Raw genomic sequence first — 12,160 nt, forward strand, 5'->3', positions numbered from 1 at the left:
CATAAACTATTTTACTAGCCATAGATTCATCAAAATAAGCAAACAACACACGGAAAACAGAATATGTCAAAAACAGAACAGTCTGTAGTAATCTGCAGCTAACGCAAGTTCTGGAACCCCCAAAATTCTAAAATAAATTTTTGGACGTGAGGAATTTATCTATTAATCATCTGCAAAAAGAATTAACTAAATAGCACTTTACAAATAAAATGGCAGCAGTTCCCGTGAGCGCTAAAGTTTTTTTTTACAACAAGATTAAAAAGACTTTCCCCAAGTCTTCCCAACGGTTCTACTTGGTACAAACACTAATTAAACACAAAAACACAACCAAAACAGAGGCTAGATAAATTATTTATTACTAAACAAGAGAAAAAATCAAGGAATAAAAATAAAATTGGGTTGCCTCCCAACAAGCGCTATTGTTTAACGCCCCTAGCTAGGCATAATATTTCAATGCTGCCCACATGAAAGACAAGAATTGAAGCACAAAGAGGGCATCATAGAACACGTGACAAACATTCTATAAGTCTAACATACTTCCTATGCATAGGCATCTTATAGGCAAAAAAATTATCAAGGAAAGCAAAAACTGGCATATGCAAGAAAGCGGAAAGAAACAATAGCAATCTCATCATAACGAGAGGTAATCTAGTAACATGAAAATTTCTACAACCATATTTTCCTCTATAATAATAATTACATGTAGGATCATAAGCAAATTCAACAATATAGCTATCACAAAACATATTCTTAACAAGATCCACATGTATGCAAAGTTGACATTCTTCCAAAATAGTGGGATTAACATTAACTAAAGTCATGACCTCTCCAAACCCACTTTTATCAAAAACTTCATAAGATTGAACATTCTCCAAATATGTGGGATCTAAAGTTGACACTCTTCCAAACCCACTTTCAATAATATTGCAAACACTATTATCAATCTCATGTTCGTCATGGGGCTTAAATAAATTTTCAAGATCAAGAGAAGAATCACCCCAATCATGATCATTGCAACAAATAGTAGTCATAGCAAAACTAGCTTACCCAAGCTTAGGGTTTTTCATATCATTAACACAATTGACATTAAGAGAATTTATAATAACATCATTGCAATCATGCTTTTCATCGAAGGAACTATTAAGTATGGGTGCAATAGCAACGATCTCATGTTTAACATAAGGAACTATAGCAAATTCATCTTCATAAATATTGGCATCATGGCCACAAGAATAGCAAGCATCATGTTCATCAAGGGATATTTCAATCAAATCATCGGAATCATAATTATCTATAGATTCATGCATATCATTATTTTCTTCTGAAGCAATGGTCATTCTTTCAATAAATTCTTTGACATAGACATTATGAGCATAGTTTTCATAATAATATTGAAGTATGTCAAAATTTTCAGATTTGTAGAGAGTAATATCATATTTTTCAATCAAAGAAGCAACTTCATAAGCACCCTTAAAAGCAACAAATTCTTCAATTCGTTCGATATCGTAGTAACTATAAGCACCCTTTGCATAAGAAGATAAGATTTCAATATCATTAAACTCACATAGGTAGGGGAGGTGTTTTTTAGGGTTCTTAGAGCAACAAGTAAAATCACAGATTTCACAAAGATTCCAAGCATAACACAACAATCTGTTTATTTGATTCCATAAGAGTCTCCCTTTTTCAGACAAACGGTGACGCACAAAATGAGCATGCTCATCTATAGATTTCCCATCAACTAGGCTAGTTGGGGTATCAGCATGAGCGCATAAGGATCGAAGATGATCTACTAGAACACTTTAAGTGGATCCACATCAATAGATTTTTAGCAAGCAAAGATGCAAGCAAATAGAAGGCACATGGAAACACAAACAAGGATACATACGGGAAGAAGGCAAACAAAAGAAGAGGCAAATAGGGAAAGAGAAGGAGGACGGAGAGAGAGGGCAAATAAAACGGCAAGGGTGAAGTGGGGGAGAGGAAAACGAGAGGCAAATGGCAAATAATGTAATGCGGGAGATAAGGATTTGTGATGGGTCCTTGGTATGTTGACTTTTGCGTAGACTCCCCGGCAACGGCGCCAGAAATGGCTCGTTGTCGGGAGTCCAAATCTTGACTTGACCTTGCGTAAGCCTCCCCGGCAACGGCGCCAGAAATCCTTCTTGCTACCTCTTGAGCACTACGTTGGTTTTCCCTTGAAGAGGAAAGAGTGATGCAGCAGAGCAGCGTAAGTATTTCCCTCAGTTTTTGAGAACCAAGGTATCAATCCAGTAGGAGGCCACGCACAAGTCCCTCGCACCTACACAAACAAATAAACTCCTCGCAACCAACATGATAAAGGGGTTGTCAATCCCTTCACGGTCACCTACGAGAGTGAGATCTGATAGATATGATAAGATAATATTTTTGGTATTTTTATGATAGAGAAATAAAGATGCAAGTAAAATAAATGGCAAAGGAAATAACTAAGTATTGGAAGAATAATATGATGGAAAATAGACCCGGGGGCCATAGGTTTCACTAGAGGCTTCTCTCGAGAGCATAAGTATTACGGTGAAAATTACTGTTGAGCAATTGATAGAATTGAGCATAGTTATGAGAATATCTAGGTATGATCATGTATATAGGCATCACGTCCGAGACAAGTAGACCGACTCCTGCCTACATCTACTACTATTACTCCACACATCGACCGCTATCCAGCATACATCTAGAGTATTAAGTTCAAGAGAACAAAGTAACACTTTAAGCAAGATGACATGATGTAGAGGGATAAACTCATGCAATATGATATAAACCCCATCTTGTTATCCTCGATGGCAACAATACAATGCGTGCCTTGCTGCCCATACTGTCACTGGGAAAGGACACCGCAAGATTGAACCCAAAGCTAAGCACTTCTCCCATTGCAAGAAAGATCAATCTAGTAGGCCAAACCAAACTGATAATTCGAAGAGACTTGCAAAGATAACCAATCATACATAAAAGAATTCAGAGAAGATTCAAATATTGTTCATAGATAAAGTTGATCATAAACCCACAATTCATCGGTCTCAACAAACACACCGCAAAAGAAGATTACATCGAATAGATCTCCACAAGAGAGGGGGAGAACTTTGTATTGAGATCCAAAAAGAGAGAAGAAGCCATCTAGCTAATAACTATGGACCCATAGGTCTGAAGTAAACTACTCACACTTCATCGGAGGGTTGATGTAGAAGCCCTCCATGATCGATACCCCCTCCGGCGGAGCTCCGAAAAAGGCCCCAAGATGGGATCTCGTGGATACAGAAAGTTACGGCGGTGGAATTAGGGTTTTGGCTCCGCATCTGGTAGTTTGGGGGTACGTAGGTATATATAGGAGGAAGGAGTACGTCGGTGGAGCAACGTGGGCCCCACGAGGGTGGAGGGCGCGCCTGGGAGGGTAGGCGCGCCCCCCTACCTCGTGCCTTCCTGGTTGATTACTTGACGTAGGGTCCAAGTCCTCTGGATCATGTTCATTCCGAAAATCACGTTCCCGAAGGTTTCATTCCGTTTGGACTCCGTTTGATATTCTTTTTCTGCGAAACCCTAAAATAGGCAAAAAATAGCAATTCTAGGTTGGGCCTCCGGTTAATAGGTTAGTCCCAAAAATAATATAAAAGTGTATAATAAAGCCCAATAATGTCCAACACGGGATTAGAATATAGCATGGAACAATAAAAAATTATAGATACGTTTGAGACGTATCAGGTTGCGGTGGTGGAATTAGGTTTTCGTGGTGCTCCTGGATGTTTGAGGGGTACGTGGATACATATATAGGAGGAAGAAGTAGGTCAGAGGAGCAAGGAGGGGCCCACGAGGGTGGAGGGCGCTGCCAGTGGGGGTAGGCGCGCCCTCCTGCCTCGTGGCTTCCTCGTTTTTTTCTTGACGCCCACTCCAAGTCTCCCGGATCATGTTTGTTGAGAAAATCATGTTCTCGAAGGTTTCATTCCGTTTGGACTTTGTTTGATATTCCTTTTCTGTGAAACACTGAAATAGGCAAAAAAACATCAATTTGGGCTGGGCCTCAGGTTAATAGGTTAGTCCCAAAAATAATATAAAAGTGTATAATAAAGCCCAAACGTCCAAAACAGAATATAATATAGCATGGAACAATCAAAAATTATAGATACGTTGGAGACGTATCAAAGAGGAAAGGGTGATGCAGCAAAGTAGCGTAAGTATTTCCCTCGGTTTTTCAGAACCAAGGTATCAATCCAGTAGAAGACTACACGCAAGTCCCTCGTACCTACACAAACAAATAAGAACCTCGCAACCAACGCGATAAAGGGGTTGTCAATCCCTTCATGGTCACTTACGAGGGTGAGATCTGATAGAGATAATAATAATAAGATACATATTTTTGGTATTTTTATGATATAGATTGAAAGTAAAGATTGCGAAATAAAATTGATTGGAAACTTATATGATAAAAGATAGACCCGGGGGCCATAGGTTTCACTAGTGGCTTCTCTGAAGATAGCATAAGTATTACGGTGGGTGAACAAATTACTGTCGAGCAATTGATAGAAAAGTGCATAGTTATGAGAATATCTAGGCATGATCATGTATATAGGCATCACGTCCGAGACAAGTAGACCGAAATGATTCTTCATCTACTACTGTTACTCCACACATCGACCGCTATCCAGCATGCATCTAGAGTATTAAGTTCATAAGAACAGAGTAACGCATTAAGCAAGATGACATGATGTAGAGGTTTAAACTCAAGCAATATGATATAAACCCCATCTTTTTATCCTCGATGGCAACAATACAATACGTGCCTTGCTGCCCCTGCTCTCACTGGGAAAGGACACTGCAAGATTGAACCCAAAGCTAAGCACTTCTCCCATTGCAAGAAAATCAATCTAGTAGGCCAAACCAAACTGATAGTTCGAAGAGACTTGCAAAGATAACCAATCATACATAAAAGATTTCAGAGAAGAATCAAATATTGTTCATAGATAAACTAGATCATAAACCCACAATTCATTGGATCTCGACAAACACACCGCAAAAAGAGTTACATCAAATAGATCTCCAAGAAGATCAAGGAGAACATTGTATTGAGATCCAAAGAGAGAGAAGAAGCCATCTAGCTAATAACTATGGACCCGAAGGTCTGAAGTAAACTACTCACACATCATCAGAGAGGCTATGGTGTTGATGTAGATGCCCTCCCTGATTGATTCCCCCTCCGGCGGAGCTCCAAAAGGCCCCAAGATGGTATCTCTTGGGTATAGAAGGTTGCGGCGGTGGAAATAGGGTTTCGTGGTGCTCCTAGATGTTTTCAGGGTATATGGATATATATAGTAGGAAGAAGTAGGTCGGTGGATCTACAAGGGGCCCACGAGGGTGGGGGCGCGCCCAGGGGGCAGGCGAGCCTCCCTGCCTCGTGGCCACCTCATTTCTTTCTTAACGTCTACACCAAGTCCCCTGGATCACGTTTGTTCCAAAAATAACTCTCCCGAAGGTTTCATTCCGTTTGGATCCCGTTTGATAGTCCTTTTCTGCCAAAACACTGAAATAGGCAAAAAAACAACAATTTGCACTAGGCCTTGGGTTAGTAGGTTAGTCCCCAAAATAATATAAAAGTGTATAAATAAGCCCATTAACATCCAAAACAAATAATATAATAGCATGGAACAATCAAAAATTATAGATACGTTGGTGACGTATCAAGCATCCCCAAGCTTAATTCTTGCTCGTCCTCGAGTAGGTAAATGATAAAAACAGAATTTTTGATGTGGAATGCTAGCTAGCATAATTCTCAATGTAATTTTCTTTATTGTGGCATGAATGTTTAGATCCGAAAGATTCAAGACAAAAGTTTAATATTGACATAAAAATAACAATACTTCAAGCATACTAACTAAGCAATCATGTCTTCTCAAAATAACATGGCAAAAGAAACTTCATCCCTACAAAATCATATAGTTTGGTCATGCTCCATTTTCGTCACACAAGAATGCTCTCATCATGCAAAACCCCGATGACAAGCCAAGTAATTGTTTCATACTTTAGTAATCTCAAACTTTTTTCAACTTTCACGCAATACATGAGCGTGAGCCATGGATATATCACTATGGGTGGAATAGAATATGATGATGGAGGTTATGTGGAGAAAAAAAAAGGAGAAAGTCTCACATCGACACGGCTAATCAACGGACTAGGGAGATGCCCATCAATTGATGTCAATGCAAGGAGTAGGGATTGCCATGCAACAGATGCACTAGAGCTATAAATGTATGAAAGCTCAACAAAAGAAACTAAGTGGGTGTGCATCCAACTTGCTTGCTCACGAAGACCTAGGGCATTTGAGGAAGCCCATTGATGGAATATACAAGCCAAGTTCTATAATGAAAAATTCCCGCTAGTATATGAAAGTGACAAAACAAGAGACTCTCTATCATAAAGATCATGGTGCTACTTTGAAGCACAAGTGTAGAAAAAGAGGATAGTAGCATTGTCCCTTTTTATTTATTTTCCCCTTTTTTGGGCCTTTCTTTTTTTGGACTTTTTTGGGGACAATGCTCTATTAATGATGATCATCACACTTCTATTTATTTACAACTCAATGATTACAACTCGATACTAGAACAAAATATGACTCTATATGAATGCCTCCGGCGGTGTACCGGGAAGGGCAATGAATCAAGAGTGACATGTATGATAAATTATGCATGGTGGCTTTGCCACAAATACGATGTCAACTACACGATCATGCAAAGCAATATGACAATGATGAAGCATGTCATAAATGAAATGGTGGAAAGTTGCATGGCAATATATCTCAGAATGGCTATGGAAATGCCATAATAGGTAGGTATGGTGGCTGTTTTGAGGAAGATATAAGGAGGCTTATGTGTGATAGAGCGTATCATATCACGGGGTTTGGATGCACCGGCGAAGTTTGCACCAACTCTCAAGGTGAGAAAGGGCAACGCACGGTACCGAAGAGGCTAGCAATGATGGAAGGTGAGAGTGTGTATAATCCATGGACTCAACATTAGTCATAAATAACTCACATACTTATTGAAAAAATCTACAAGTCATCAAAAACAAGCACTACATGCATGCTCCTAGGGTGATAGATTGGTAGGAAAATACCATCGCTCGTCCCCGACCGCCACTCATAAGGAAGACAATCAAATAACACCTCATGTTTCAAATTTGCTACACAACGATTACCATATGTGCATGCTACGGGACTTGCAATCTTCAACACAAGTATTTCTCAAATTCACAACTACTCAACTAGCACAACTATAATATCACCATCTTTATATCTCAAAACAATTATCAAGTATCAAACTTCTCATAGTATTCAATGCACTTTCTATGATAGTTTTTATTATACCCATCTTGGATGCCTATCATATTAGGACTAATTTCATAACCAAAGCAAATTACCATTTTTTCCAAAGGATTCTCAAAATAATATAAGTGAAGCATGAGAGATCAATAATTTCTATAAAATAAAACTACCACCGTGCTCTAAAAGATATAAGTGAAGCACTAGAGCAAAATTACCTAGCTCAAAAGATATAAGTGAAGCACATAGAGTATTCTGATAAATTCCAATTCAAGTGTGTCTCTCCCAAAAGGTGTGTACAGCAAGGATGATTGTGTTAAACTAAAAAAGGAAAGAATCAAATCATACAAGACGCTCCAAGCAAAACACATATCATGTGGTGAATAAAAATATAGCCTCAAGTAAAGTTACCGATAGAAGAAGACGAAAGAGGGGATGCCTTCCGAGGCATCCCCAAGCTTAGGATTTTGGTTGTCCTTTAATTTTACCTTGGGGTGCCTTGGGCATCCCCAATCTTAGGCTCTTTCCACTCCTTATTCCATAATCCATCAAATCTTTACCCAAAACTTGAAAACTTCACAACACAAAACTTAAATAGAAAATCTCATGAGCTCCATTAGTATAAGAAAACAAACCACCACTTAAGGTACTGTAATGAACTAATTATTTATTTATATTGGTGTTAAACCTACTTTATTCCAACTTCTCTATGGTTCATACCCTCCGATACTAGGCATAGATTCATCAAAATAAGCAAACAACACACGAAAAACAGAATCTGTCAAAAACAGAATAGTCTGTAGGTTTCGAATACTTTTGTGACCCCAAAAACTCTGAAATAAATTGCTGGACATGAGGAATTTTTCTATTAATCATCTTAAAAAATAATCAACCTAATCACACTCTCCAGTAAAAAATGGCAGCAAATCTCATGAGCGCTAAAGTTTCTGTTTTTTACAGCAAGATCGCAAAAACTTCCCCCAAGTCTTCCCAAAGGTTCTACTTGGCACAAAAACTAATTAAAAGCACAAAAACACATATAAACAGAGTCTATATGAATTATTTATTACTAAACAGAACCAAAAAGCAAGAAACAAAAATAAAATTGGGTTGCCTCCCAACAAGCGCTATCGTTTAACGCCCCTAGCTAGGCATAAAAGCAAGGATAGATCTAGGTGTTATCATCTTTGGTATGCAATCTATAAGTGGATCTCATAATAGATTCACAAGGTAATTTAATTTTCTTTCTAGGAAAGTGTTCCATGCCTTTCCTTAACGGAAATTGGAATCTAATATTCCCTTCTTTCATATCAATAATTGCACCAATCGTTCTAAGGAAAGGCCTACCAAGAGTAATGGGACATGTAGGATTGCAATCTATATCAAGAACAATGAAATCTATGGGCACATAGTTCCTATTTGCAACAATAAGAACATCATTACTTCTTCCCATAGGTTTCTTAATAGTGGAATCCGCGAGGTGAAAATTTAAAGAACAATCATCAAATTCACGGAAACCTAACACATCACACAAAGTTTTTGGAATCGTGGAAACGCTAGCACCCAAATCACATAAAGCATAGCATTCATGATCTTTAATTTTAATTTTAATAGTGGGTTCCCGCTCATCATAAAGTTTTCTAGGGATAGAAACTTCCAATTCAAGCTTTTCTTCATAAGATTGCATTAAAGCATCAACGATATGTTTAGTAAAAGCTTTATTTTTATTATAAGCATGCAGAGAATTTAGCATGGATTGCAACAAGGAAGTACAATCTATTAAATAACAATTATCATAATTAAATTCCTTGAAATCCAAAATAGTGGGTTCATTGCTATGTAAAATTTGACCTCTTCAATCCCACTTTTACCAATTTTAGCATTAAGATCTAAAAACTCCGAATCATTGGGACGACTTTTAACTAAAGTTGACTCATCTCCAGTCCCATCATTATCAAGATTCATATTGCAAAACAAAGATTTAATAGGGGACACATCAATCACTTTTAGATCTTCATCCTTATTATCATCAAGTTCTTCCGGTTTGGCGGCCATCTTATTAACTAAGGTGGCCTGCTTATCCGAAATTTGGGCTATTAAGTTTTCAAGATGAGCGAACTGAGGTTGCAGACCATAAAATTCTTTAGACATATCATCGAGCTCTTTATTCATGTACCCCATAAAACTTTTTTGTTCTTTAAGCTTGTTTCTGAAGAAATTATTATGCTCAAACTGCAAGGACATAAAACTTCTAACGTTATTTTCAATTTCTTCCAACCTTCTTAGGTGAGGATCAAAACTTTTTGGTAAGGCCATCGCTGCAAACAATCCAACACACAAGCACACAAGAAGCAAGCGAAAAGAGACGAATTAGAAAAGAGAAGGGAAACGAAAAAAGAGGGCGAATAAAATGGCAAGGATGAAGTGGGGGAGAGGAAAACGAGAGGCAAATGGCAAATAATGCAATGCGAGGGATAAGAGTTTGTGATGGGTACTTGGTGTGTCTTGACTTGATGTAGATCTCCCCGGCAACGGCGCCAGAAATCCTTCTTGCTACCTCTTGAGCACTGCGTTGGTTTTCCCTTGAAGAGGAAAGGGTGATGCAGCAAAGTAGCGTAAGTATTTCCCCTAAGTTTTTGAGAACCAAGGTATCAATCTAGTAGGAGACTACATGCAAGTCCCTCGTACCTACACAAGCAAATAAAAACCTCACAACCAACGCGATAAAGGGGTTGTCAATCCCTTCACGGTCACTTACGAGGGTGAGATCTGATAGAGATAATAATAATAAGATAAATATTTTTGGTATTTTTATGATATAGATTGAAAGTAAAGATTGAGAAATAAAATAGATTGAAAACTTATATGATAAAAGATAGACCCGGGGGCCATAGTTTTCACTAGTGGCTTCTCTCAAGATAGCATAAGTATTACAGTGGGTGAACAAATTACTGTCGAGCAATTGATAGAAAAGTGCATAATTATGAGAATATCTAGGCATGATCATGTATATAGGCATCACGTCCGAGACAAGTTGACCGAAACGATTCTGCATCTACTACTATTACTCCACACATCGACCGCTATCCAGCATGCATCTAGAGTATTAAGTTCATAAGAACAAAGTAACACATTAAGCAAGATGACATGATGTAGAGGGACAAACTCAAGCAATATGATATAAACCCCATCTTTTTATTCTTGATGGAAACGATACAATACGTGTCTTGCTGCCCCTGCTGTCATTGGGAAAGGACACCGCAAGATTGAACCCAAAGCTAAGCACTTCTCCCATTGCAAGAAAGATCAATCTAGTAGGCCAAACCAAACTGATAATTCGAAGAGACTTGCAAAGATAACCAATCATACATAAAAGATTTCAGAGAAGAATCAAATATTGTTCATAGATAAACTTGATCATAAACCCACAATTCATCGGATCTCGACAAACACACCGCAGAAAGAGTTACATCAAATAGATCTCCAAGAAGATCGAGGAGAACATTGTATTGAGATCCAAAGAGAGAGAAGAAGTCATCTAGCTAATAACTATGGACCCGAAGGTCCGAACTACTCACACATCATCGGAGAGGCTATGGTGTTGATGTAGAAGCCCTCCGTGATTGATTCCCCCTCCGGCGGAGCTCCGGAAAAGGCCCCAAGATGGGATCTCTTGGGTACAGAAGGTTGCGGCGGTGGAAATAGGGTTTCATGGTGCTCCTGGATGTTTTCGGGGTATATGGATATATATAGGAGGAAGAAGTAGGTCGGTGGAGCTATGAGGGGCCCACGAGGGTGGGGGCGCGCCTAGGGGGCAGGCGCGCCTCCCTGCCTCGTGACCACCTCGTTTCTTTCTTGACGTCTACACCAAGTCCCCTGGATCACGTTTGTTCCAAAAATAACTCTCCCGAAGGTTTCATTCCGTTTGGATTCCGTTTGATATTCCTTTTCAGCGAAACACTGAAAAAGGCAAAAAAAACAACAATTTGCACTGGGCCTTGGGTTAATAGGTTAGTCCCAAAAATAATATAAAAGTGTATAAATAAGCCCATTAACATCCAAAACAGATAATATAATAGCATGGAACAATAAAAAATTATATATGCATTGAAGACGTATCACAAATCATCAGAGAGCACAACTCTAAATTTGCGACTTGGTTCAAAGATGACATTCTGAATAATCCATTACCAGAGAATGACAATATAAAAACGATCCTCTACGCATTGTGCATGGCCCAATATCCACGTCAAGACTTATGAAGCATATGACATAAATGAACACACATTCTATACCGAGAACATAGACAACAAAGATACTAATTACCAAAACTCGCGGGTGATGATGCAGGCCTTCACCGCTGATACAAATAGGAGATACTACGGGAGGCTCGAAGAAATCTAGGAACTTGACTACTGGGGGGGGGGGGTACCAAGAAGCAATGTTTCGTGGCAAATGGGCAAGGAATGTCATGAAAGAAGACCATGGTTTCATAACCATGCGTATACCCACAAAGACTAACAATGTTGTGAAAAGGAATCAGCGCCCGATATGAGCGGTGGGCATTAGCCGATAAAGTGTCCCAAACTCGACGCCGTAGAAGTCAATGGGAGGAGCAAAACCTTAATCACCTAGCGATAGGAACGGTTCGCGACATCAAATACATTCTCTTGGTCTTTCTCACCCGACCGGAGATTTTTAAATTTGTTTTTTAAAGCATTTGAAAAAATTGAGAGAAAATCTAGAGTGCACACCATCCTTTTTTTTTGTAAGAGAGAATAGTGCACACCAGACTTTATTTTTCGAGAATCACACCATACT

Source organism: Triticum aestivum, chromosome 2A (assembly GCF_018294505.1).
Source record: "Triticum aestivum cultivar Chinese Spring chromosome 2A, IWGSC CS RefSeq v2.1, whole genome shotgun sequence".
In the NCBI taxonomy this organism is placed as follows: Eukaryota; Viridiplantae; Streptophyta; class Magnoliopsida; order Poales; family Poaceae; genus Triticum; species Triticum aestivum.